Genomic DNA, 26,401 nt, shown 5'->3' with positions numbered 1-26,401 from the left:
ACCACATGGTAGTTCAGCCTCTGCAGTGTCCTTGGGCCACCAGAGGCAGCACTGCATAGACTGGGGCCAAGCCACTGAATTCATCTGCTCATCTGGGGCCAGGTACTCAATCTCCACTTGGACATGTTCTTCACATATAAAACGGGGATCTACACAAGAGCACCTACCACATTGCGCTGTTGTAAGGATTAAATGGGTTAATACATAAAACATATATTATGCATCTGGCTTAATAGTATCAGCATTCCGTGAATCTCCAGTCCTTCTAATGGGACCTGGCTGTGTCCCCCTCCCTGATCTCCCCATGGTCTCTCACCAGGCCTGGCTAAATGGTGGGGAATTTTATTTCCATGTCTGTTCTGATAATAAACTTTCCCATTATTTGAACTAACTGGAGTGGGTCTCTGCTTTTTGAAATAGAAAGACTGTTACAGCATAAGCTATGGAAAAATTCAGATGAAACATGTGGATGTCAGTGGTGGAAAAGGAGATTGGACCTCTGGGGTGGCCATTAAACCTGGAGTCCAGCTGTGTGGCCAGCAGTGCACAGGGTTCTTGAGGTGCTGTCTCTTTAAGTTACTGTGTTTCAGGGCCTATCCACGTCCTCTGCTCCAGGGGAATACTCCAAGGACCAAGTAAGCATCAAGGAAGATTGCCCAGGGGGAATCCAACAGGAGTCCTTTCCCTCACCAGCTATTTAGTTCTCAGTGTAAAAGGCTAAATGATTTTTCTGAATCCATATCACTTATGGGGTGTGGGACCCACCTGGGTCCTCGTTTCCAAACAAAGTTGTGCAGTCCTTTGGTGAAGAGCTCTGAGTCACACAAGGATTAAAACCCTGGCTTACTAAAAGTCTATAGGCTAAAATGTAAACTATAATGTAAACCATAATGTAAATAAAAATTTAGAAAATTGTACAGTCTAAAATATAAACTATAATGTAACCCTACCCCCAAAAAAACACACACAAAAAAAACCCTGACTTATGGTCTGGGCTAAAGAAATAACTAAAACTCAAATTCTCAACTTAAAATGAGGGTGATATTTGTATCAACTTCACAGCATTACCAAGATCCACTGAAATGAGGCATTTAATAAGCACATAAAACATGATGACTATTAAAATGATGGTGGAAGCAGTGAGATGATGATAGTAGTGATGATGGTGATGATGGTGATAGTGATGATGGCGTTGATGGTGTTGATGATGATGATGATGGTGTTGATGGTGATAATGGTGATGGTGATGATGATGTTGATGAAGATGGTGATGTGGATGGGGATGGTGATAGTGGTGTGACGATGGTGTTGATGGTGTTGATGGTGATGATGGCGATGGTGATGGTGTGATGATGATGTTGACGATGATGGTTCTGATGACAGTGATGCTGCTGATGGTGTTGATGCTGATGATGCTGATGGTGATGATGCTGATGCTGATGCCCATGATGATGGTGATGATGATGATGGTTTGTAAGGGTGATGAGAGTAATGGTGATGGTGAGATGATGATGATATTGATGATGGCTTGATGACAGTGATGCTGCTGATGGTGAAGATGGTGAAGATGGTGATGATGGTGATGCTGATGCTGATGGTCGTGATGAGGGTGATAGTGGTGAGATGATGATGGTGTTGATGATATTGATGGTGACGATGGTGGAGAAGAATTCAGTGTTTTCAATCTGGGTATATAAGGTTCAAGGAATTCCTGGGTTGTTGTGAGCCCTAAAGCTCTCCAGCAGCCTGGGATCTTCATGTCCATTTGCTTTGGACTTAATAATCATTTTTTAAAATGCAACTAAACTCAATAAAATGAACAGAAAAATTCAATCCACTTTTTGGTGGAATCTCAGTGTGGGGCTTTGGATCTCTTTTATCATTTTAAAGGAGTTTATGTGTATCTATAGTTTTGGAAAAGACATTTTACATGAGATACTGAACACTCCCTGGAAAGCAATCCAGCCCACCTCCCATCACTCCCTGGTTCCTGCACCATGTTCTTCTCTACCTGCCGATGAGATTCAACAGAATAAATTCTCTGGTGAATTCAGGCCTCAGCATGCTGGGCCCTGGCTGCTTCCCCTCCTTCCAGGGGACCCAGTGGGGAGCTGATAGGATACTTCAGTTTATGTCTGAGCAGAGTGAATGATAGTGTTCAAAGATTGTCCATGAAGGGTATGTCATAGTGTTAAAAATATCAACAAGAACTAAAAAATAAAACGTGCCCACTCAACTGCAAATAAGACAATGATTTTATTTTGCTTAGGAATTAAAATTTCACATTGGGACTGATGTCACCTTCCAAATTCTAAGCAAAATTCTGCTCAACATCAGCACCAGGCAAGAGGATTTCTAGAAGTTCCCACATACCCAGCTTCTGCACATCACATGTGGCCACAGACACTTTTCCTTCATGCCACTTGGCTGCCTCTCTTCCCAGAGCTCTCCACTCCAAATCCACTCATATCCAAATCCCTCATAATTCCCTTTTTCTACCTTGTCCCTTAGGGGTCACTTCTTTTCCAGCTCCAGACCTAAGGGTTATGGGTCATCCAATCCATTCCCCTGCCTCCTCCCCAGTTACTCTACATGGAGCACAAGTGTGCAAGGTGCTACTTCTGCTCCACAGCAGAGCTACCTGTGACTCACTCTTCTCTTTCCTTGGCCTCCGATGGTGACCAATGTATCAGGAGGCGGATTATCCTGAGGAAATGTGAGTGGACATACTCAGAAGAGGGACTGGGTAGATTAAGTGGCCACCACCCTGGGGTTATGGTTTGTGGCTGTGCCTCCCCTGCCTTCACGCTCAAGGCCTTCACCCTCACCTCAGAAGTGATCCCACCTGGAGGAGGGGCCATAGGGTGCCAAGTGGCAGCACCCCTGGAGATGATGGGGCTCTGTTCTCCTGAGGATGATGAAGGTGACCCAGTGCTCCAGGTCAGCCCCTACCACACCCAGCACACTGTGCTCTAATGTCCTTCTTATTCTGTGTCTTCTGGGAGGTCCTTCAGAGGTAGGGCAGGTTCTACTCTTTCCTTTGCACATCCCTGGTGGCCGCCATTCTGCTCGGTGCATGTTGGGCACACAGGACATGCTTCTCAAGGGTGTGAGGAATTAATCCCAGGACTCTGGAAAGAAACCAAGATGAGCAGCGGGGGACCTTGAGTAGATCACAGCCCATGGTGACAGGCCAGGTCTGGACCTCATTCCTCTTGCTGAGAAGCCACTTCTGTAGCTCCTGGGAGGCAGTGAGGGGGCCAGGAGCAGGCCAAGGTCCTGGTTTCCAGCACTTTCTGTTTTTACATCTAGGGACACAGAAATGACGCATCTGGGAGTTCTTCAAGATGCCTCCAGCCTCATCTGGCTGCCACCTTCTAAATGGAAGTGCCAGTTCCCACAGGAGCTACTTCCTTGAGGACGGGGCCCACTGTCCACTGCTGGGCATTGCTGGGGGGGGGCATCCGTGGCTACACTGAGGAAGGAATGGGGTATGTGAAGGGTCACAGGTGACTCTATGTCCTTGATATGACAATGCCGTGTATCTGTATGGCAATCGCTAGGCATGTGTGGTCATCTTTGTAGGAAAAGAGAAGAGTGATGCTCTCTGCTTACCTTAAGAGTGCTTCTGATATACTAGGAGAGAGGGAGAGAAGGGATTCAGGTGTCACTGCTCCCACTTGCCTTATAACTGGAAAAGACAAACGCCACACTGCTAGACCAGTGTCCTCACCCTGGGTGAGGACAGGTCACCCAATCCCTGGAGGCACCAGATATCAGGGGTTACTACACTTCAGGGGCACGGGGTCCACCCCATTCTTTTACAATCCTGGGTGGGGTTATGACCTGCAACTGCTAGTGAGAAGTAAAGGCTCACCACAAGGTCTCATTTCTTCAGTGCAGAGTGCTGCCCTAAACCACGCTGCCCTCCTGGTGCCTTGATGGATCCCAAAATCTCTTCCAGAGTGGGAAGAAGTGAAATCTACCAGGTTGAACTTCCTGGGTGGTGGAGGGGACACTGAGGTTACAGAAAACAGTTTGCACTGGAAACACCACCTGCCACTTGTTTGCACAGTACTTGACACTTTCCAAAGTGCTGCTTTCACTTCCATTTTATCAATGGAGCCTCCTATTTTAGGGGTGGTGGGATGCAAAGATAGAGGCCAAAGAGGAAAACAGCAGAGGGCTCTTGGAGAAGCATGGGCTGGAATTCAACCTGCCGGCGCTGTGGTCCCTCTTCCCCTCGGGGTGCAGAGGTGTTTGAGGAAAGGAGAGATGGCTTAGGAAAGGAAAATGTGCAGGAGCTCCTAGAGCAGGAGGGCACAGGGAGGGACAGGCTTCCAGGCTGACCATCAGGAGCTCTGCTGCCAGTCTCTCCTTCTTCTCCTCCAGCTCGGCATCAGGGCCTGAACTGGCAGATCTCCCCAGTGGCCAGGAGGTCGACCTCTTCCCTGTGCTGCAGGATGCCCCAGTGTGCTCTCGCATTGGTTTCAGGGAGGCCATGGGCCCTGACGGAGGGGAGGGCAGGGAGGCTGACCACCAGGAGGACGTGGGGTCTCTGACTCTCTCTTGCCTAGATTCCTTGAATCTCCTCTCTCCTTTCTCAGACTCTCAAGACACTTCAGAATTTGTTCCTGGGGAGAAGGAACATGAAATATTTAAAATATTATTTGTTGGAGGCTGTCATCTCCCCCACCCTCTGTGTGACCAGGAAGGAACCACGGCCGTAGCTGACCCTGCCTGGACCTCACTCCTCCTGGACGGCGTGTGCTCTTTGGTCCTGTTCTTCCTGATCTGTGCCCCAAGAATGTCCGTCAAGCCTGCCCTGATAAGGGGCCATCGGAGGCCAGGACTCAGTTTCCACTCGAGCTTTCCTTTCTCCAGGGGAGCATCCTAATTTGTGTCTTTGGTAAGTGACATTGGGGATCTGTCCTGAGCTTCTGAACCTACGATCTGCCTTATTTGAAATTAGTCCCAAAGGGGGCGAGTCCAAGTAACAGCCCTCCCTTATGAACGAATCAATCATCTGCATGTGATTCTGGTGTGAGAAGAACTCAGGTAATGCCACAGCTATCAATGAAATGCTTTATCAACTATTAGCTCTAGAAATAAAGTTAGGGACATAAACAGGTACACAACCATTAATGCCCATATATGTGTAATTTCAGAAATACACGTAGGACTCACAAAGTGTGAGTTAACTATTAACACATCCATACACTCCTAGACAATCGTTTGTCCTAAAGCACAACACAGGAGGGGGAGGTGGGTAGATGGGAATCCCCTTTACTTTCCATGTAACATTTATGTAATCTAAAGATTCTTTAAAATAAAGAAAAACAACAGTAAAAGCCACAGCACAACTACAAGCAGCACACACTCACTGATGTGAACCCACAGCACTTCATAGCTGCCAGCGCTCCTTCCCTCCCAAGCACTAGTGCTCACACAGCTGCCCTTGCCCTCCCCAGACACAAAACCCCGACCCAGACCACGCAGCCCACCCCCCTGACACGTGCGCAGACACCACACTCACCTTTCCTTCACCCGCTCATTCAACGAGCGCGTATTCAGGTCCTACTGTGTGTCACGCGCAAGGAAGCAACACAGAACACCCAGGAAAACCCAAAGCAGACGCGAAGCCCCACCCCGGGGAGTGGCCCCCTGTCCCACCCGGTCGGGCCCCCCCGCGGCCTCCAGGCGGCGCCCGCGGTGCGCACGGTGCTCCCGCGCCTCCCCGCACAGCGCGCACAGTGGGGCCGCGTCGTCCTCGCAGAAGGGGAGCTTCTCGCGTGCTCCGGAGCACGGCCTGCTCCTCGGGGCCCGGCGCGGGCAGCAGCCGCAGACGCTCGAGGCGCTCGAGGCGCCACCACGCCGGGAGCTGCCAGGTGGGCCGGAGGCGCCCGGGGCCGAGGGGCTCCCTGCAGAGCGGGCGGCTGCGGGGCGCGTCGGGGCGGCCCGCGAGCTCGCAGTAGCGGGCAGGGCAGCCGCGGCAGGAGTCGTGGCCGCAGGCGATGGTGACCGGCTCCCTGAGCGCCCTGGCAGCTGGGGCAGGGGGCCTCCTCGGCCAGGCTGCTCACGGAGGGGCCGCGGCCATGCGGGCGCCGGGGGGGCCCGATTCCAGCCGGTCCCCGGGCTGGCCCTGCTCGCTCGGCTGCGGGGCGAGGGCCGGGAGAGCTGAGGAGCGGGCCACGCGGTCACAGGCTGGGCCCGCGCAGGCAGGGCACACCGCACACAGGGTCGCACCGCTCACTCACGCGCTCACGCACGCACTCACACACGCACATGATGGCACACACACATTTGCACACTTGCACACTCAGGCACTCCCGCGCACAGGGGAGGCCTCCACGTGCATCTCTGGTGGCCGCCGTCCCCTCGCCCTCGTTCCGAAAGGAGTCACACACCTGCCACCAGTGGAGACGAGAAAGAGCGGAGGAGGGTGAAGACGGGGGACCCGCATCCCAGGGTTGGCGTCAGGCCCTCTGCGCCCCCACCCCTGACGGGTCACCGTTCCTTCCCATCCCCCACAGACACTCACAGAGGAAGGAAGTGCTGGTCTCTCGCTGCCCAGGGTGGAGGGAAATCGCTCTTTTCTGGGGGGCGGAGGAAACAAGGCCACCCCAGCCTCCTGGCAATGCCACCGGCTGTCTCCAGGGAGACTGGTGTATCAGCCAGCCCATGGCCACTGGCCAGCGGGCAGGGGGCCTGGGGACCCAGAGAAGACGCTGTGCCCGGCTGTGCAGGCTCAGATGCCCCCCCCCAGGTGCCCCGCCGGCCCCCGCAGCCCCCACACTGTGCCCTGCTGGGGAGGGGGGAGAAGAGCAGAAACGCCAGCATCTGTCTGTGTGATTCTGCACCTCAGGATAGGAGCCCTGCAGCATTGCTCTCAGTTATTCCTCCTGCTGCTCTGCAGTGTCGGGGCACTTAGGCTCTTCGCTTTATAAATGAGGTTTTTTAGCTTGCCCAAGTTTACACAAGTGGGAAGGTGGAGTGACAGTGATTGGCAGGGAGGTCTGTGGGTCTCCAGAGCAGGGCTGCTGACAGAAATAGGACCCGAGCCACGTGTGAGATGTCAACTTTTCTAGTAGCCACAGTATAAAATTTAAAAAGAAATGGGTGAACTTTTTAAATTTAAAATTTTTAATTATCTTTTTAAAAAGATACATAGATCATAAAATATGTTAATTAAACAATATAAGCGCTTCCTATATACCCCACTCCCACCCCCACCCCCCACTCCTGCCGCATCAACGACCTCTCTCATCATTGCGGCACACTCACTGCATTTGGTGAATACATTTGGAGCACTGCTATACCACATGGATGATAATTTACATTGTAGTTTATACTCTCCCCCAGGTCATTCAGTGGGTTGTGGCAGGTATTTAATGTCCAGCATCTGTCCCTGCAATATCATTGAGGACAACTCCAAGTCCCGAAAATGCCCCCACATCACTCCTCTTCATTTCTCCCTGCCTTCAGCAGCTCCCGTGGCCACTGTCTCAACATCAATGCTACGATTTCTTCCATTGCTAGAGTCGCAATAGTTCTATAGTAGAATACCAGGAAGTCCACTCTAATCCATATTTTATTCCTCCATCCTGTGGACCCTGGAATGGTGATGTCCACTACAGCTCTAAATAGAGAGGGGCTTAGATCCCACATGGCTAATGAATGTGATTTTCCTGCTTGCAGTTGTAGACACTTTCGGTTCCCTGGTGTGGTGTTTGGCCATCTTCACCTCCCTGTTAGCTGACCTGGGTAAGTCCAACGAACTGGAAAGTAGGATCTACAACTCTGCTGAGGCTCAGGGTCCAGCTGGCACATAGACAGTCCAGAGATTAAAGTCTCCTGAGTGTACACCAATCCCAGCACCAACCACAGGTTCAGTAAAAGTGACAGAAGAGGCATGTGTAGTAAGGTCACATCTGAGTCTAACTCCATCACACTCAGGAGCACAAATTCCAAAGTAGGGCCCAGTGGCAGGGCACTGAAGTCCAGAACCATCTGTCATGACCATAGAACCTCTATGTCTCTGTAGCCATGAATTTAAATTTAACAACATATTTTATTTAACCCAAAATATCCATAATGTCATCTCTACATATGGCCAGTATAAAATATGATTGTGATATTCACAGTCTTTCTCATTTGTGCTAAGTGTTTGAAATCCAGGACACATCTCAATTTGGACCTGCCACATTCCCATGCCCAAGAATGGGACAGGAAGCTCCAGAGCCTGCATACTTGGCGGAGGGGGCAGCAGGCAGGGTGGGAGCCGGGCTGATGTGCTCAGCACTCTGAGTGAAAGGGGAAGACAGGGCACTGGGCTGGTCCACGGGAATGGACGGAGGCTGGTTCTCTCCCAGGTGCAGGCAGGAGACCAGGAACCTGGCGTCTGACCGTCCTCCAGGTCTGTCCCAGCCTTGCTGCTCTCTGCTCTGTGGCCTGGGACAGTCACCCGGCCTCTCAGTTTGCATCACCTTCTCTGTCAAATGACGGTTATGACACCTGGCCATGAGCTGTTGCCGGAATCAGATGTAATATATGAAGATACTAAGCCCTGGATGAACGTGGCCAGATTTGTTTATTCTTTTCTGACTGAGTTTTCTATATTTTTTTATCCACATGAATGAATTGCATGAAGGTCTCTCACCAGCTCTGGAGATGGGGACGTGGAAAGCAGGGCGGGGGCGCGATGCGCAGTCCCTCCATCGCCGACACGCTCCTGACGGAGCCCCCACCCCCTCGCCCCCGGAAGCCCCTCGCCTGCCACTGCCCCTGGGCTCGCCCTCGGCGCCCCCTCCTGAAGTCCACGCTCTGCTGCCCACGCAGACAGGAAGGGCGGCCCCTCCCAGCTCTCCCCCTGCCCGCGGCAGGGATTCCAGGAAGTCCCACCTCCCTCGGCCTCAGGCTCTTCTCCCCGCCCAGGGGCCGGAAGGGGCCTGACGAGTCTGGCGAGGAGCGGGCACTGGGTGCTGCCATTCGAGGTGCCAGGAGTGTGACACGCAGCTGGGGGGCCCAGACGGCTCCCCCGGCCTTGCCACCCTGCTCTCGCCTCTTCCTCTCCTTTGGCTCCTTTGAAAGTGACTCGGTTTGAGGGAAAGGGGGTTCCTGTGCAGGGGAGGGAGCCCAAGGCTAAGGGGCCTGGGAAGGCGCCGCCACCCCGCGACGCCCCCACCGTGGACGGCCGGGAGGGGCACCTGTCCTGCCTGGGGCCCCGGGGAGGCAGCGACGCTGGAGCACACACCTGCTGCCGCCCTGCCTCCCCCGCCCAGGTGGGCCCAGGACCCAGCAGGCCCTGCCCTTCCCCCTCTGCAAGGACGAGGGGCGCAGGCACAGGGTTCCTGGTCCCAGGCCCCTGGAGGAGTCACACTCGGAGGTGCCTGGTGAGGACATCTACATCTGCGAGAATAACATGCTCTTGGGTGAGCACTGCAGGGAGAGCTCCCTCCAGGCGCATGGTGTGGGCTCCTCTGTGAGGGGGAAGCTGAAGAGGCTGGAGCCGCTGGATACCTGCCTACTACCGTGGAAGTCCGGGTACCTCCAAGTAAGAGGAGCAAGACAGCAAGATGGCACGAGGAGATGATGCAGAGAAGAGACACAGTGAGGAGACACAAGGAGGGACACTACAAGCAGTAGCAGGGGTGGCTCAAGGAATTGGGCCCCTTCTTCCCACATGGGAGGTCCTGGGTTCCAGTCCCAGTGGGTTCTAAAAAGAAGACAAATGGGGGAGAAATAAATAAGATGAATCTTTTAAAAAATAAATCTTTAAAAAGAAGGGGTCCATGCAGCCCTGCAGGGTAGGAAGCCTGGCTTCCCCTGGCCTGTGAGGGGCACACAGTAGGGCGGGCACATGAGGAAGGGCCTCAGCTTCTGCCCCAGGGGACCCCGACCTCGAGGGGCCCCAGGGGACGTGGCTGCACCTGGCTCTGTGGGAGCTCACTCTTAGGGGACTTGAGCTCCAGCCTCAGAGGACTCTCCACATGGAGCCGGCCCCGTGGCTGCCCTATGGACCCCCAGTGCAGTGAAGAGTTGGCCTCACTGCCAGCAGAACCCCACCTGAGAAGGAACCCCCTGCTGCCTGCGGGCAGGTGCACCTGCCCCAGGATCCACCTGAGCCATGGGCTGACCACGACCCTGAACAGGGGTCCAGGGAAGGGAGGGAAGGGAAGGGCATCCTGCAGGTACACCCCTTCTTCTTGAGAAAGGGAGACTCAGAGGAGCCCAGCGCTGCAGGAATGTCCCCTGGGTTGAGGGCACTGCCCGCTGCCTGCCTCTCAGAGCTGGCTTGTCCTCCAGTCTCCAGGTCTTGAAGAGGCTTCCCCAGAAACATCCCGGTATTTAACTTTGCCTTCCCCACAGCCAGGCTCCCCCAGCTCTCACCAGACTCGGGGTGCTCCAGGATGCTCCCTCCTGTGTTCTCTCCCCTTCCATCACCCCCTCCTGTGCCTTCCACTATCACAGAGTGACTTGAGACCCTGTGCCAGACCCTTTCCAGGATCTGGTGATTCCACCAGGAATTTAGTCCAGGATCTTGTTTTTGAAACCTAAATTTTGAGTGAAGAACTGTATTTAAAACCATGTGTTTTGGTGTTAAGCTGGATTTTCTTTGCCTCCTGCAGACCTAGAGCCCCTCCCTGGAGTGAGCGCCATCTTCCCTCTAAACTCTGATCTCCTGGATTTCTCTCTGGTGCTCTCTCCTCCCTCTTTCATCTCTCCCTTCTTCACAGCCCTGTAGACTCTGGACCAGGTTTCCCTACCCACTGGCCTCATCCTTACAGACAGTCTCCTGGAAGCACCAAGCATCTCATAGGTCTCAGGTGCCTTGCTTCAGAAAGAAAAACTCAGAGGGTTTTTCTTCCCCTATTTTGAAGGTTGGTCAATTACATTTCAGTAGTGATGGGTTTGTAAGTGAGAGTTAAACATTAACAAATGGTTAGGATCACTGAGTCATTATTAGAGATGACTTTGTACTTTCCAATGTATTGTGGAAGAGCCAAAAGTGAACATCTGAAATTACTGGAACTTGCTGAACTGGAGCCCAGATGCCTTGATTTTTTGATACTGGTGGTAAAACTATGTAACATTTATCTTGTGACTGTAGAAACCTGGTGACTGGCCCCCATTTGTAACCCCCTTGGCTTGTTTTACAACTTTAAAGTCTTATGATCACTGGACAGCCTCCTAATGTGTATTAGTGAAGGCACTTGAGCCCCCCAGGACTACCCCACCCCAATTCCTAAACTCTTACTAGATGGACGTCAGTTGAACCAAATTGGCCTCCTGACATGGCAGTGGTTCCTGTGACTAGACATGTGGTCAATCTGCACATGCTCAGTAATCAGTCATCTCAACTTCCTCATTCATTAGCATAAAACTGCCTGTCTTTGGGTATTATAAAACAATTTTAATTACTGCAGTTAGGAGGGACAGATTCAAGGTCCCTAGACTCTCTGACCTCCTTGTTTTGTACTTGGCAATAAGCTCTTCCTCTCTTTGAAACCTGGTGTCTCAGGAATGGGTTATGGGAACACACTGGGCAGAGAACTCACCACTATTGTTCCATAACAGTTTCTTCAGAAAACTGGGCTATTGAAGAAAGTAGCAGTTTCCCCCACCCCCAGCTAATTTCCAGTTGTATAGAATATGAAAAGGTAAAAGAATATGGGTTTGTATGGCCTAATTGTAAGGCCTCTGGGTCTAGACTGGAAGATTGAGGGCTCAGGTTTACCTGCAGTTACTGCCTTCATTCTGTGCCCTTCCTAATCCAGGTTCAGAAGCTCTAGCAGCTTCTGGATTTCACTGCCAGCAGCTGAGGGTCTCGTGTGCTCGAGTTTGCTTTTTCTGTGAGACCCTCAATGGAAGAGAATAATATCCTCAATCAAAGAGCCACTCAGTGCCTACAGGGGCTGGCTCTGGTGAGACTGAGCAACAGGCAGCCTCTTTCTGCCTTTGTAGCTTCCCTCCAACCTGCAATGATGGTCTGTAAATTTACCTTTTTACCAAATACAGATCCTGCTTCCCTTAATAATTCTGCTGCTAAAACAGTAGCAGAGGTAGTGCCATCACCAGCGTCATCATTGAATCTTGACTTATCAACTAATACATCAGTGGCTGGGTTGTGAACACCCACGTTATTTTGTTTTCTGTTTTTTGTTTAGAATAGCTGTACCATCATCATTTACCGTATGAGAGGCAATGTGTCTGCTGCTTAAACATTCTGTCCTTGGCCCCTAGAGACTCTTTCCTAAGTCTGTGAGGATAATGGCACCAATAAAATAAGGCAGACGAGCTGTCTCTGCTCTCTCTTCATCAGCTCCTCCTTGAAGTCATCAACAGGTGCAAGGAAAAGGGATGTGGGAGTACTGGCAGGCAGGAAAGGGGACACTGGAAACTCCTTCTCTTGGGCTGAGGCCGGGCCAAGGATCTAAGACAAGGTTTCCAGGGGTTCTGCACGCCCCCGATTCCCACCCTGGTGCCTGAGGACCAGGAGGCTTCCCTGCCAGGAAACTTCCCACCTGAAAAGACAAGGCTCCAAATGCTGGAGTCCAAGGGCAGTCAGGGGAAAGTTCATTTCTTTGTTTTCCCTAAATAGCAATAATAAGCTGCTATTCTCCCAATCCCTATGGACCCTTTCCAACCTACTCTCCTCAATCTCCAGGGATGTCCTCCTCCTAAACTACTAAACAGTCCACATCTCCTGGTCAGACTCTGCACAATTTCAGATTCTATCACAGTGGCTAGCTGAAATCTACAGGAGGATACCTGTAAGAATATTTTATCATATTGTTTTTTAAAATCTGCTTTTATTTTCATCCCCATTTTGTGAACCCAAATAAGGAAACAGCCAGGTGCCTAAAATCCAAAAAATCAGAGAAGCCAGCCTCCTTCTTCATCTACAGAAGCCCAGACGCCTGGACACTTTCCACAATGGATGGCCCCTCTTTCTCCCTCTCCAAATCTCTGTCACCTTCTATCAGTGCTCACAGGCGTCCCTAGAGCCCATCTGGAAGCCGCGCACTTGCCTTGTGAGGGGTCCACCTCCCCTGACTGGCTTTTACTGGATGGAGGAGCAGGAGCTGTACGCGCCATCGCTGCGTGGGGACCACGCTGTCCACAGCCACAGCCCCCTTCAGACTCCTCTGAGCCTGGAGGAAGGAAAGCAGAGCGTACAGGCGCCCACTGCAAAGGTCAGGAAGAGTTTCTTCAGGAGAAATTTGGGTTTCCGCAGAGTTCTGAGAGAGGTAAATATGAGGATCAAACAAACTGAGCGGCGGCGTTTCAAGACACCTACGAGGACAGCCCTTCCCGCGGCGCTCACGCGCAGACCTGCGCAAGGATCGCGCTTCTCCGCTCAGCGCAACTCCCCCCACCACGTCCACGCGCGGAAATCGGGAAACACTCGCAGACCCCTAGGAAGCCACCAAGGCCAGCAGCTCCTAAGCCGGAAACAAAAACTCACCCTCGCTGCGCCCCCAAAGTGCCCCGCAGTGTGTCTAGCCGCGAGGGGAGCAGCGAGGCGCTCTGGGGCCAAGACTGCCTTGGGCAAAACGGGCTGGACCTTTTCTGGGCAGTCCTCCTTCCCTTAGGAGGAAGCGCCTGGACTCCGACCTCTCAAACCCTCACCCTCCTGAGGACGCTTTCCTGCCCTCCTCCTCGCTCGCTTTCTCTCCTTCTCTTCTGTCCTTCTCCCCACCCGCCTCTGTCCTCCTGTGTGGGCGCTTCTCCCTTCCCCTCCCTCCTTCTGTTCTTGAGTGAAGTTCAGCGCACTCCAGGCCCAGTTTCCCCTCGTTTGACTCTGTGTGTTGAGATTCTCCTGCAGCTGATATTTTTATTTTCTGTGTCACTTTCTAATTTCCTTCCACCCTTGTACCCAGGGCATAAGGTCATGTGGGTAGGTATTTAAAACATAAAAAATGTTTTTCCATTAGGACTGTGACCATACCAATAGAATTTGAATTTTCCCCCAAATGAGAGAGGTTTAAGGTCTGATAGAGAATCAGTCTATGTTCATATTCTGGTCAACTTGGGAGTTCTGTAACCCATTGGCCTCCAAAGCCAGTGTGCTGTGGGTGGACACGCAGGAGAGTTCCTGGGCTTAGAGCAAAGGCGAGTAAGGATGGAGTTCTGGTGTGGGCATGCTCGGGGCAGATCCAGCAGTTGGAATGGTTAATTGCAGTTGCTGAGGTTTGGGTAGTGTCTGTAAGGGGATGGGGTGGGGTCTTTTGAGAGGTTAGTACAGAGAAGAGTGAAGGGTCAAATATGGCATGTCTATCGTAGAGAGACTGTAGTCAGTAAACAAAAGGAAGAAGGTGGCAAAGGAGAAGAGGATTTCTTCAGGGTAGAAATCAGAGAGCTCTCCTTGTAACCACAGGTCCTGAGTGATGTCGAGGTGTTGCTCGAGTGACAGGGAAGAGGGTGACAAAGCCGGTCAAGTGTGAGGAGAGAACAATGCAAAACCTGGTGGCCTTGAGTAACAACTTAGAATTGGTGCCTCCAGAGTTAAGTGTAGTTACCACTGAATGGCAGGAAGGAAAGGGGGAGAGATTAGAGGGAAACAGGGTCAGTGGTAACTGGAACGTTGTCCCCTTGGTTTCTTGTGACTTTCAAGCGTAGGTGTCTGAGAGGGTCACAGGTGCACTCATCTGAGCCTCAGGATCTTGTAATTTGCTTTCTACAGAGGGCGGAGGGGCAGGCTTTAATCTGGAAAAGTGTATCCAGGAAGGAAAGTTTACAAGTTTTGCTGCAGTGAGAGTGGTCAGGAGAACAAGAAAAGGACCGTCCACTTTGGGGTGAAAGGCTGGGGTGAAAGGCCTTTAGGTCACCCAGGGACCTGGGAGAATAGACAGCAAGGGGACAGAAGGTTCCAGCACAGGAAGAGTGGAGTCAGCTGGTGCAGGAACGAGCACATGTGTGTTAGGCCAACTATATTGCTTTTGAAATATGATGCTTGGGGGTGTATTGGCAAGGGTGAAAGGGCGTCCATACAGGATTTCAAAGGGGCTTGGGAGGCACGGTTTTCAAGGAAGGGTTGGAATTCCATGGGAGCTAAGGGCAGTGCGTCCCTGGAGTCTGAACTTCACTGTGAATTTGGTTAAGTGCTGTCTTAGGATCCATTCCTCTGCTCAACTTTTCCAGAGGACTGAGGTCTGTAAGGAATATGTAACTTCCAGGTAAATCCTAAGGCACTGCAAACCCCTTTTATGATGTGAGGTGAAGGCTGTCCTGTTATCTGACTGCAGAGCAGGGAAGGCCAAGTCTGGGTATTATTTCTGTTAAGAGGATGTTAATTACAACGTCAGCCTGCTCAGAGGTGATGGAAATGTTTCAACCTATCTGGAGAAGGTGTCCACAAATTCCAACAGGTATTTAATCTCCTCACAGGTGGCAGGTGGTAAAGTCTAGTTACCAGTCTTGTCCTCCCTTAGAGCCTCTAAATTGGTGGGCTGTGAAAGAAAGAGTTATAGAGGCTCCATGGATATTAGTGTGCTGACAAATAGAGCAGCTTTTTGTAATTTCTTTAAATGTTTTAGAGTTCAGTGCAGTGTAGAGTTAGATAAGAGTTGTGAAAGCAGTTTGTTCCTATGTTGTACTGGTTGTGCAGGGAGATGAGAATGTCATGGGTTTTAATTCAGGTAAAACAATCTTCCCGTTTTTCATGAACCATGCCTCAATTTGCATTGCTCCAATAAGGGGGACTTTGAGGTTTCCTCAGGTGTATAAGGGGGGAGGATGTGGAAGTGCTGGAGAATGGGTGTGATGGTAGAATGGGAACATGAGTGGGGCTGGGGAGCCTATGCTCTGGCTTCAGTGTCAGCTCAATTATTGCCAACAGATATGGGGAAATTCGGTTCTTGGAGCCCTTTGCAGGGAATTACAGCAGCTTGGGTTGGAAGTGATGGCTGATTGGCAGCATCTTGGGGTTTTGGATGTCCATGTGGACTTCTTGCCAGGTTCCAGATCTATTGGTCCCTGTCTCACTAGCCTGCTTCACTAGTGCATGTCCATGTCGGGTATCAACAGGGAGGTGGTGCTGTGCTGCGACCAAAGGAGAATTAGTTCCAGACCTGGGGCTCACTCCTGCCCACAGTACAGGAGGAATGTCAGGAGTGTTAGAGGGATGGGGGTGGTAAGAGGAGAAGGAAGTTGGTTGGGGAGGATGGGAGAGTGAATGAAATGGAGGAGTGGAGTTTGGATAATATGTCACAGCCTAGGAGGGGGCAGGCCAGGTAGGAACTATGAGGAATTGATGAGAGAAAGCGACATCTTCTATTGAGCACAGAGAGGTTTGGTAATTAAAGGGAAGAAGGAATGCTGCCAACCCCACAATAGAGGTGGAGGAAGAGGGCAAAGGTCCTGAGTGCTCTAGGAGGAATGAATATGTGGCCCCGTGTCAGTTAAAAAGGAGGTGGGCTTACTCCAGCCTTGATGCTAACCCTCGGCTTGGACTGACTGATGGAGATGTGGGGCCGTTCTGAACCCAGGACCCGTCAGTCGTCTTTCATCAGTTCAAGAAGGTCTGGAAAGGAAGGTCCCAGCTCTGGGGCTGTGGGGTGCACTGGAGGAGCTTGCCTGGAAACGGCTTTTCAGGACAGTCTGACTCCCAATGACCTTTATGACGACACACCGGGCAAGGCCCCAGGGGCCTGGGTTCAGGGCAGGAGCGAGCCCAGTGCCCGTCCTGTCCACACTTGAAACAGGGTCCCAGGGTGGCTGGAGGGAAGAGGAAGAAACAGGTTTCCTGGAATTGACCCTGAGGGCAGCAGCTGGGGGGAGGCTCTAGCTGATCCCACTTACACTTTTCCTGTTTGGCTTCCTCTTCTCTATTGTTAAAGATGTGAAGGCTGCTTTAGTCAGATGTTTCTGAGGGGTTTGAGGCGTCTCTAACTGAAGCAGGCTAGTAAGATGGGGAATAGACGATCTGGAACCCCATGATGGCTGGTGGAGGAGCCCCACCCCCAGGATTCTGCTACCCAGAACAAAGACTTCTTCCTGGGACAAGGAAAAGTCCTGGATATTCTCTAGAAACTTTATCATTGGGTCCTCACTAAGGAATTGATGGGGAGGGTAATAATCCAAACAGCAAACAGCTGAAGCCCCCTTCCCTTCTTTAGCAACGGGCTGGAATAATTAGCAATTTAAGCAACCATGCCCAGAGATGTATTCACCAAATGCAATGGATGTGTCATGATGATGGGGGAGAGTGTTGCTGTGGGGGGAGTGGTGGGGTGGGGGCGGTGGGGGGTGAATGGGGACCTCATATTTTTTGAATGTAAATTTTTTAAAAATAAATAAAATTAAATTAAATTTAAAAAATAAAATAAAATAAATGCTACTGAAAAAAAAAAGCAAACCACAAGGCTTGAGCTCTGTCTCTCTCCCTGCTCTTTGGCCTGCAGACCTGTCCTACCTCCTGTGCACTGCTGATGCCATTTTCCCTCTGCCATGTGGCCACAAGTAAACCTGGGGACTTATAATCTATAATGGGGAATTGTAGCTTGTAAATCAACCTCTTCACTCCTTTTCATCCCCTTCCTCACTACCTGGGACCCCTGCTCTGCTATTTTCTGTTATTTTCTCCCATTTCTCTTCCCTCCCTACCTGAATAAATTACTGGCCTAACTCACCCCACGTGCTCTTGAAATTCATTTCTCCAGCATAGTCAAGAACCTAGACAAAATCCGGTAACACTAACCTATGTAGTTTCTTTCTAATATCAGAATAAGATTAAGGGATGAAGCGAGTGTGTGAGCACAGCTGACCAGAATGAGTCAGGACCTAAATTAGTATACTTGAGGAGAGACTCGGTTAACTTATTCCTGCAGGCAGCTGGATTTTCATCAGGTTCCTGGAGATCTCAAATTTTATCCTAATTAACTGCCTCGAGGGCAGCCTTCTTCATCCTTCCACTGGGCGGGTTAAGTAATGGTCATGGAGCAAGGTCGGTGCAGCCTGCTTGGTCACCCCAGGGGTTAGTGGTGGGAGCTGCAGTGGGGCCCGCAGGTGTCTATTGGGGTCTGGGGTGTGCATGGCATCTGCAAAAGTGGTAGCTGCAGCCCAATGCGGTTTTTCCCTCTGGAGTAGTTGAGGAAGTAATGGTAACGTAAGTGTCCTGATGGGTGAGGTCACAGGAGTGAATGAGGTGTTAATTCCTTAATGGCTGTGGCAGCTTCTCAGAAAAGATCCTAACCTGCTTCCTATTTGACTCAAACCTGAGAGTGAGAAAGGAGCGTGTACCTTAGCTGTTCCTCCAGCTCCTGCTACCTCTCAAAGGTAAGAGGGGTTGAGTCTCTAGAGCTAAGAGGGGGAGAAGGGCAGGCTTTGCATGGATAGAGGTGGGGGTAGCAGTGGGGAGGGGAGGGGCATGGTCCTCGTGATCGAGTGTGAGGGGAGAGGAGGGGGAGAAGGTGACACAGAGGAAGATGGGGTTCAGAAGGTGGTGGTGATGGGGCGTGGAAGTGGGGATGGAGGGTGAAGGTGTAGGTGCAGAGAGAGAGAGAGAAAGAGAGAAGGATCCTCCATCCTCTGGTGGAAAAAACCCTTGACTCACACAGCTGTGATTCTGTGTCTGGTACTGGGTGGGCTCTCCTGGCAGCAGCAGGATGGAAATTCCTCACCAATCGATCAGCCTCAATGTGACCCCAGACTCAAATGTTAGAGAAACGGGGAGAAACGGTGCTTACTGGGACGCAGATGCTGACGATGATTGCAGGCAGGAGGTTTATGGGGAAGCTCTCCCAACTGAGGGGGTCTGAAGATTAGACTTCAGCCTGCCCCCGATGGCATGGTGGGGGTCTGAAGAGAGACTTCTGCCCACCCCTGGAGGGTGGGGGTCTGACTTTACATGGCACATCAGTAGGTGGGAAACCGTACACCTGTGGCCAAATGGCCGGGGGGGGGGGAGGTGGGGGGGGGGCTAGGAATGAGGGAGGGGTGGGCGGCACCTGGGCCTGGAGAGGGTGGAGGCCCTTGTCTGCTCCACTCTGTTTACCATGAGAGGGGATGGGCTGCTCCTCGCCCACAGGCTGTGGCCAGGCGGTTAGGGCTGGAGGTGCCTTCTTGGATTTAAGTCACGGGGAGCTGAGTCAGGGTCCATGAATGGTTAATCCTTGCAAACCTTGTAAGGGGGAGCCTCTAACAAATGCTTTCTTGCTTCTCCCAGTGCTTGCCCTTCTGAAGTCCTGTCTTGCTTAGGGCCCTTCCGATTGGATTCTGCTATGTAGGAGCTTCTTCTTTAACTGGTTCCATTTCTTCTTGCAAGGTAATAACCCTATTACTTAAAACTGCAAGCTCCCCTGTCAGTTTAGTGCTGGAGTTTCCTAAAGCATCCACTTTCACCTGGAGGTTGTTTATGGAGCACTGAGATGTCCATGGAGCTCTTCTACCTCGTTGTTCTGGTCAGAGTTGCAGGAAACTGACCATCTCCTTCATGCCTTCCCTGCTGCTCCCATGCTCACGATACATCGAAACACCTGAAACTGCATCTGGGCGTCCAAACCTTCTCCTTTCACACAGATATCGGCATCAATGTATTAAGAGGGACCAGCATTTAGAGCTCCTTCTTCCACCATGAGGGCGCTGGGCTCGTAGGATTCATGAGAAGTTCCTTTTCATTAATCACAGCTTTCATACACTCTGGGAGTTTCTTTTGCATTGATCCAAATGAAGCCAGGCTCTTCCTCTGCCTCCTGGCATCTTCAGTCCTGGGAGACCTTAATACCTACTGCTTCCTCTGCAGCTCCTGGAACAAGCTTTCCTACAGTTTGTTTTGTCCAAGAAAAGCGTTCTTGTCTTTCAAGCTGTGTTCCAGGTGGGGCGCCATCACCAGAAGAACTCCTGGAGAGGAGCATAGTCAGATCAGATCCTCCCCAGGTCCAGGGCTGGCTCAGCCAAGCCCTCGCTGCCCGGCTTGGCCCTTTGGTCAGGTGGACACATTCAGTAGCCATCCAGGGATCAGGACGCTGCTTCCCACCACCCACTGTAGCTCTTCTCAGCTCTCCATGCCTGCAGTGCACTGGGGGTCTCACCAGGCTAAGTCCTTCCTCTGCCTCTGTGACCTGGCTGGGGGTGGACAGGGGGGCAGGGGATGTGGGCATTGGCACCACCACCTTCCCCCTGGGCCACAGCCACCCAGGTGCAGCCCCTTTCCCTCCTCCTCCTCTTCAAAGCCCCTCCTGCTGCAGCCCCACACTGCAGCCCCCACCTGGAACTCGGGCCCCTGGGGGCAGCTCATTTGTATTTTTGTTATTGAGCTTAGGAGCTCTTTAATCATGATATTAGCCCTATGAGATGTGCAATTTTGAAATATTTCCTTCCATTCTGTAGATTGTCTCCTTAACTGATGCTAAACCCCTTTGCTGCACAAAAGCTTTAAATTTGTCTATTTTTCTCTTCTGTTGCTCATGCTTTGAGTGGAAAGTCTAAGAAACCAATGCCTAACACAAAGTCCTAAAGATACTTCCCTGTTTTCTTTTACAAGTTTTATAGTTATTTTCCTTATATTTAGGTCTTTTGACTTAATATCTACATATAGTGTGAGGTAGGGGTGGACCTTCATTTTCTGACATATAAGTATCCAGTTTACCCAGAACAATTTCATGAAGAGAATATTCTCTCCCAATTGAGTGGATATGACAGCCTTGTCAAAAATTAATTGGGGAAGCAGACATGGCTCAACTGATAGAACATCTGCCTACCAGATGGAGGGTCCAGGGTTCCATCCCCAGGGCCTCCTCACCCATGTGATAAGCTGGACCACACGCAGTGCTGCCACACACAAGGAGTGCCATGCCATGCAGGGGCACCCACATGCGCAAGGAGTGTACCCCAGAAGGAGAGCTGCCCCACATGAAAAAACCACAGATTGTCCAGGAGAGGTGCTCTGCACAGGGAGAGCTGATGCAACAAGATGACGCAACAAAAAAGAGATGCAGTTTCCCAGTGCCACTGGATAATGCAAGTAGACACAGAAGAATGCACAGCAAATGGACATAGAGCACAGACAATGGGGGGAAAGGGGAGAGAAATCAATAATATAAATCGTTTTAAAAAATTAATTGGCCATAGATAGGAGGGTTGATTTTTGAACTCTCAATTCTGTTCCATTTGTCGATATTTCTGTCCTTGTACTAGGACTGCACTGATTTGATAACTGTAGCTTTGTAATAAGTTTAAAAGTAGGAAATGTGAGTCCTCAAACTTCATTCTTCTTTTTCAAGATGTTTTGGCTATTTGGGTCCTCTTATCCTTCCATATAAACTTGATGATTGGCTTTTCCATTTCTGCAAAGAAGGCCATTAGAATTTTTATTGGGATTGTGTTGAAAGTGTAAATTGTTTTGGTTAGAATTGTCATCTTAACAGCATTTGGTCCTCCAGTCATTAACAGGGAATATTTTTCCATTTATTTATATCTTCTCTGTTTTTTTCCAACAATGTTTTGTAGATTTTTTTGTGTGCACAATTTCACTACATACCTGGGTAAATTCATTTATAGATATTTGATTCTTTTTCTTGCTATTGTTAATGAAATTTTTTCTTGATTTTCTCTTTATATTGCTCAGTACTAGTACATAGAGACTACAGATATTTTGTCTTTTGATCTTTTACCCTGCCACTTTGCTGAATTCATTTATTATATCTAATGGCTATTGTAGACTTTTCAGTATTTTCTCTGTATAGGATCACGTCTTCTGCAAATAGGGAATATTTTGCATCTTCCTTTACAATTGGAGGCCTTTTATTGCTGCTTCTTGTCTAGTTGCTCCAGCTAGAACTTCCAGCACAATACTGAGTAAGAGTGGTGGCAGTGGTTGTTTTAATTTCCCAATGGGCTGCCGATGCAAAGTACCAGAAAAGCCTTGACTTATATAAAGTGTATGTATTTGGGGTAAAAGCTCACAGTTCCAAGACTGTTAAAAGTCCAATCAAGGGATCATAATGTTACCAGATTTTATTTAGGTTCTTTGACTGTGCTGCAGAAATGAATTTCAAGAACACCTCACATGAGTTCAGTCAGTAATTTATTTAGTTAGGGAGGGAAGAGAAATGGGAGAAAATAACAGACCAGGAGTCCCAGGTAGAGGGGAAGGGGCTGAAAAGTGATAAAGAGGGCTGATTTATAGGCTACAATTTCCCATGATAGGTTATAAATCCCCTGGTTTACTTGCATGGTGATCCAAGGCAGGGAGAAGGCAGCCAGAGTCTGAGTACAGGGTCACAAGAGCCAACTCAGGCCTGGCACACTCTTTGAACTGGTAATTATCCCACCCCATTGGTTATGGAAGGGGAGGAGCTCCAGCTGTTCACCATTTTGATTGTTTGTTTCTCCCATCAGTCTCCCAGGAGGGCCCAATGATAAAGCCCTTGGGGAATATCTGGGGCTTCTTCTGGCTTCTGGAGGAAGTCTTCTTCTGAGTGGCAGAATCTTGGGGAGGGCTTTCCAGCAGCCTTTTTGGGGGTTATTGGTGTCACCTGGACTCTCTGCCAGGTTCCAGATCCATCTATTAATTCCCTATCTTACTAGCCTGCTTCTTTACCCCTTCAGAGCCTTTAAACCTTTAATCTTAAAGGGTTCCTGAAGGGAGATGATCATTCTTCATAGCTACTTCCTGCTGGCTAGGGGCAGTAGGCCCTACCTGACAAGGTGTAAAACGCTCCTGCTCTTCTATCTCAGAGGAAGATGGATCTGGCATCCTGGGTGAAGCTGGATGAAATCCTCATATGGCAAACAAGATGTTGATTCTGGAAGAAATAGACTTAATTAGAATTGTGAAGCTGTATGGTCCCACTAAAAAGATATTGGACCACAGAAATAGAAAAGGTCAGGTGCCTGCACAGGCTGCATTTTCCCAAAGTTGGTGGGAAACAGTATTCTTCCTTGAGTTATTTTATGTTGCTGGTGAACTCTAGAGAGAAATTGCAATAGACAATGGAGTTAGGTATAAATTGCCTATTTCAGTTCTTATGGTAGGGGAGAAGAATGGGAAGGGGCATTGCCCTTTTAGTTAAGTTAAAGGAGTTGAAAGCAGACAAGGTCTGGTTTGCCTTCCCCCTAGCAATAGGCATTTGGGTTAGGGTTAGAGGAACAGCTGACTCTGACACAGACACTATTTAGCTTATTCTCTTGAAGAGGTATTTCAGGCCATCCAATGACTGGCATTTGTACATCCTGCCAGGTACTTCTGGCGACCTGGCACTTTCTGGGGCAGCTGGCTTCACTTGGGATTTGTGCACTAAGCTGGACATTCCTTTAACTTTAATAGCTGTGGGAGTGATCAGAACAACAGAGTAAAGTTCTTTACATTTTGGCTCTAATTGAGCAACTCCTCGTAATTTCTTTGACTCTCTTCTCCAGGCTTTGTCTTTTGAAAACTCACTTGGTTAAGCTGGTTGGGGCATCCTTCCCTAGAGGAGTGGCTTGGTGAAGTCCAAGAAGAACTTTCCATTACACTGCTCCAGGCAGGTAGACTTGAGTATCTTTAACAAGCTGCCCGTCAGCTTCCAGGGTGAATCCCAGGATAGCTGCCCTGGTTGGTTTATCCTGGGTATACTGTGGAACTTCAAGTACTGGTACAGGTGCTGGAATAAGGTGTAGGGGGGAAACCTGGGTTTGTGCTGCCATTTTAGCAGCTGTGTCAGCTCGAGCATTTCCCTTTGCTATAGCACTGTCTGTCTTCTGATGCCCTGGACAGTGCATAACTGCTATTTCCTGAGGTAACACTATGGCTTTTAGGAAGTCTAGGATTTCTTGCCTGTGCTTAATAGGTGACCTACTATTAGTAAGCAAGCCTCATTTGCTATACAGCAAAGTGAGTATGAAGGACAGGGAAAGCATACTTAGAATCTGTGTAAATATTAGCCCATTTCCAGGCTGCTAGCTTTAAACTTCAGGTGAGGGCAATCAGCTCTGTCTTCTGGGGGGATGAACTTTGGCCTCTACAGTTTCAGCTTGAGAAACCACTGCATAACCTGCCTTTTTAATTCCTTCCTTAATAAAACTGCTTCCATCTATGAACCATTCAGTGTTTGGGTTCACAAGAGGCTCTCTTTTAAATCTAGCTTGAGTAGTTTTGGTTAAGAGTTTTAAGGCAAGAGTGGAGAAGGGGCTTCTCAGGATCTGAATTTGGGCCCTCTACTGGTAGGAGGGTGGCTGGGTTAAGAGTCTGACACACACTTATCTGCACCTCTGGGGTGTCTAGTAATTGATCCTGGTATTGATTAACCAGCTACCTGTGAGCCACTGGTGGCCCCTGGCCTCAAGCACATCCTTCATCTGGTGTGGCATGAAGACTGTGAGAGGTGGCTCCCAAGGTAGTTTGCTGAATTTTTTAATTAAAAGGCACTGCTCTCAGGTAAGATGGCCATTTCTTTATCTTCTCGATATGTTCATTGATTACTGAGAAAATAAAGTTCACAAGGACTTTTAACACATTCAATGTCCCTCTGCACATGATCTTGAATAAAAAAGATATCACTACAATATCAGGCATATATCTAGAGTAGGATATAGGTACAGCACTTAATACTAATTAATGTACTACTCAGTGCATAAGTTTCTCTTTGAGTTGCGATTAATAGTATAAATTCCAGATTTGTAATACCTTATATGTTACTTCTCCATGGGAGCAGACCATAATGTGAGATATGTTTAAGTTCTACTCATAGCACTCTGGTGATCATTGCTCCACTGGTTTTGTTTTTTCAATGCAGCCAGCAAGCTGCAGCACTGTTGACCCTAGAGAGAAGCTAGGAAGGTAGGTTCCAGTAGTCCACTGGCTTGGTGCATAGTGCCCTTTAGCACTATGAAACAGTGCCAGTCTGGAGGCAAAATCTTTGGTACATTTTGCTGTATTGAGCCATTGTTGGCTGCTGCAGGAGTTTGAAACTGCAATGTAGTTTCCATTGACTTCAGGAGCACAACCAGAGATGCAGTAGATATCTTTATTGTTTTAGGGGTCAGTGACCAATGTAGCCAATAACTCAAATGGAGAGGCAACCTGCAGTGTATTGTTGGCCTGGCTTGAAAGCACAGTAGAGTTTGACGGTGCTGAAGTCTACCTCTTGACTTTTATACACTTTTTAAACATTTCCAATGCAATGTGTTGCATATTGAATGAACTTAATTTTTAATACTTTACTTCTTACTTTTACATTTTTACCATGAATACATTAATTAGCAGCTATTTTACTTTAGTAGTAGAGGAAAAACTACCTTTTCAATTTTTTTTCAATGAAAACTGAAGAATCCCAATGGAATCAAGGTAATTTTTCATTACCACCCCTTGAAGATGCACACTGAGGTGACTTCCAGAAAGATTTCACTGATATGAAGTCACTTTTTGCCATTAATATCAATTTATGTTTCTAGCTAACAATGTCTCATTAGAACTAACCATTCAAATACTTCAGTTCAGAAGGTGGCCTTTCAAACTCTTTAAAATTAACCACAACCACATAGACCGGTTAATTTACCTTAGATTACAATTAGGAACCAATGGAATTTACTTCATTCATTTAAAAGAGGGAAGATCTACATTTCTTTAAATTAATTTCATTAAATATGAATTTAGATTTGTTAATATGATATTATCATCCCAATGTATGAAGATATACACTGAGCAAATAGGCAGACATCAATGGTTTGACACAGAAGCACAATTTAGTTACTTAAAATTTTCATTCGTTTACAAAACAAGTTCAACTGTAAAACAACACTTGAAAGATCTTCCTGAAGGCTTTTTCCCTCTAATTTATACTATGGCCGTACAGCTTTGCACAAGAATTTTGTTCCTTGATTAATGGCTTATAACCAAAATGTCCCCAATGCTTTCTTACAATTTTCCCTTTGCTTCAGAGCTTTATATTTAACTTTGACTATAGCAGACTTTGGATGAGCAAGACTAATTCTATGGATATTCACTGAGGCTATCAAAACCTCAGGGAAACTGGTTTCTCTCATGAATTGCCAGTCTTAGGAACCCTGACAGTCAAGGCAGGAGGCTTCCTTCACTTCCCAGTCCTCAGAGATAACAGGACTATGGCAGCCGCTGGAATGGAAGACTGGATATTCAATCCAAGGGTCAAGAATTCCACCAGGCAGCAATTTAGTCTATACTTGGAGCCATGAGAGAAAACAGGGTCACTACTACCAGAAGGAGAGGAGACAAGGATGTCTCAAGTTTGCTTTCTGCTGAGCCATAGGGGCAGAAGCTGTTATGAAATAACCATAAGCAAAGTCAAGGGGTGAGGCTAAGCTTGAAATGACCATAAATGAAGGTAAGGTCAATTTAGAATTTACATTTACAATAGTAGGTTTATGCAAACTCTTGCCAAATATGACTGCAGTTATTATCCTTCTGCTGTTCTATAATATAAAGGCATCTATAAATGGTCTT

At 49.1% G+C, this 26,401-nt stretch overlaps 1 pseudogene; it reads right to left on the bottom strand.

The window, feature by feature from the left end:
* LOC139437360 (protein RUFY3 pseudogene) overlaps positions 1 to 19,941 on the bottom strand; it is a 166,509-nt pseudogene extending 146,568 nt beyond the window's left edge.
* Between the last annotated feature and the right edge of the window lie 6,460 nt (positions 19,942 to 26,401).

Source organism: Dasypus novemcinctus, chromosome 22 (assembly GCF_030445035.2).
Source record: "Dasypus novemcinctus isolate mDasNov1 chromosome 22, mDasNov1.1.hap2, whole genome shotgun sequence".
In the NCBI taxonomy this organism is placed as follows: Eukaryota; Metazoa; Chordata; class Mammalia; order Cingulata; family Dasypodidae; genus Dasypus; species Dasypus novemcinctus.
Note: the sequence above shows the minus strand (reverse complement) of the source record. Positions and strands in the feature narration are given on the sequence as shown.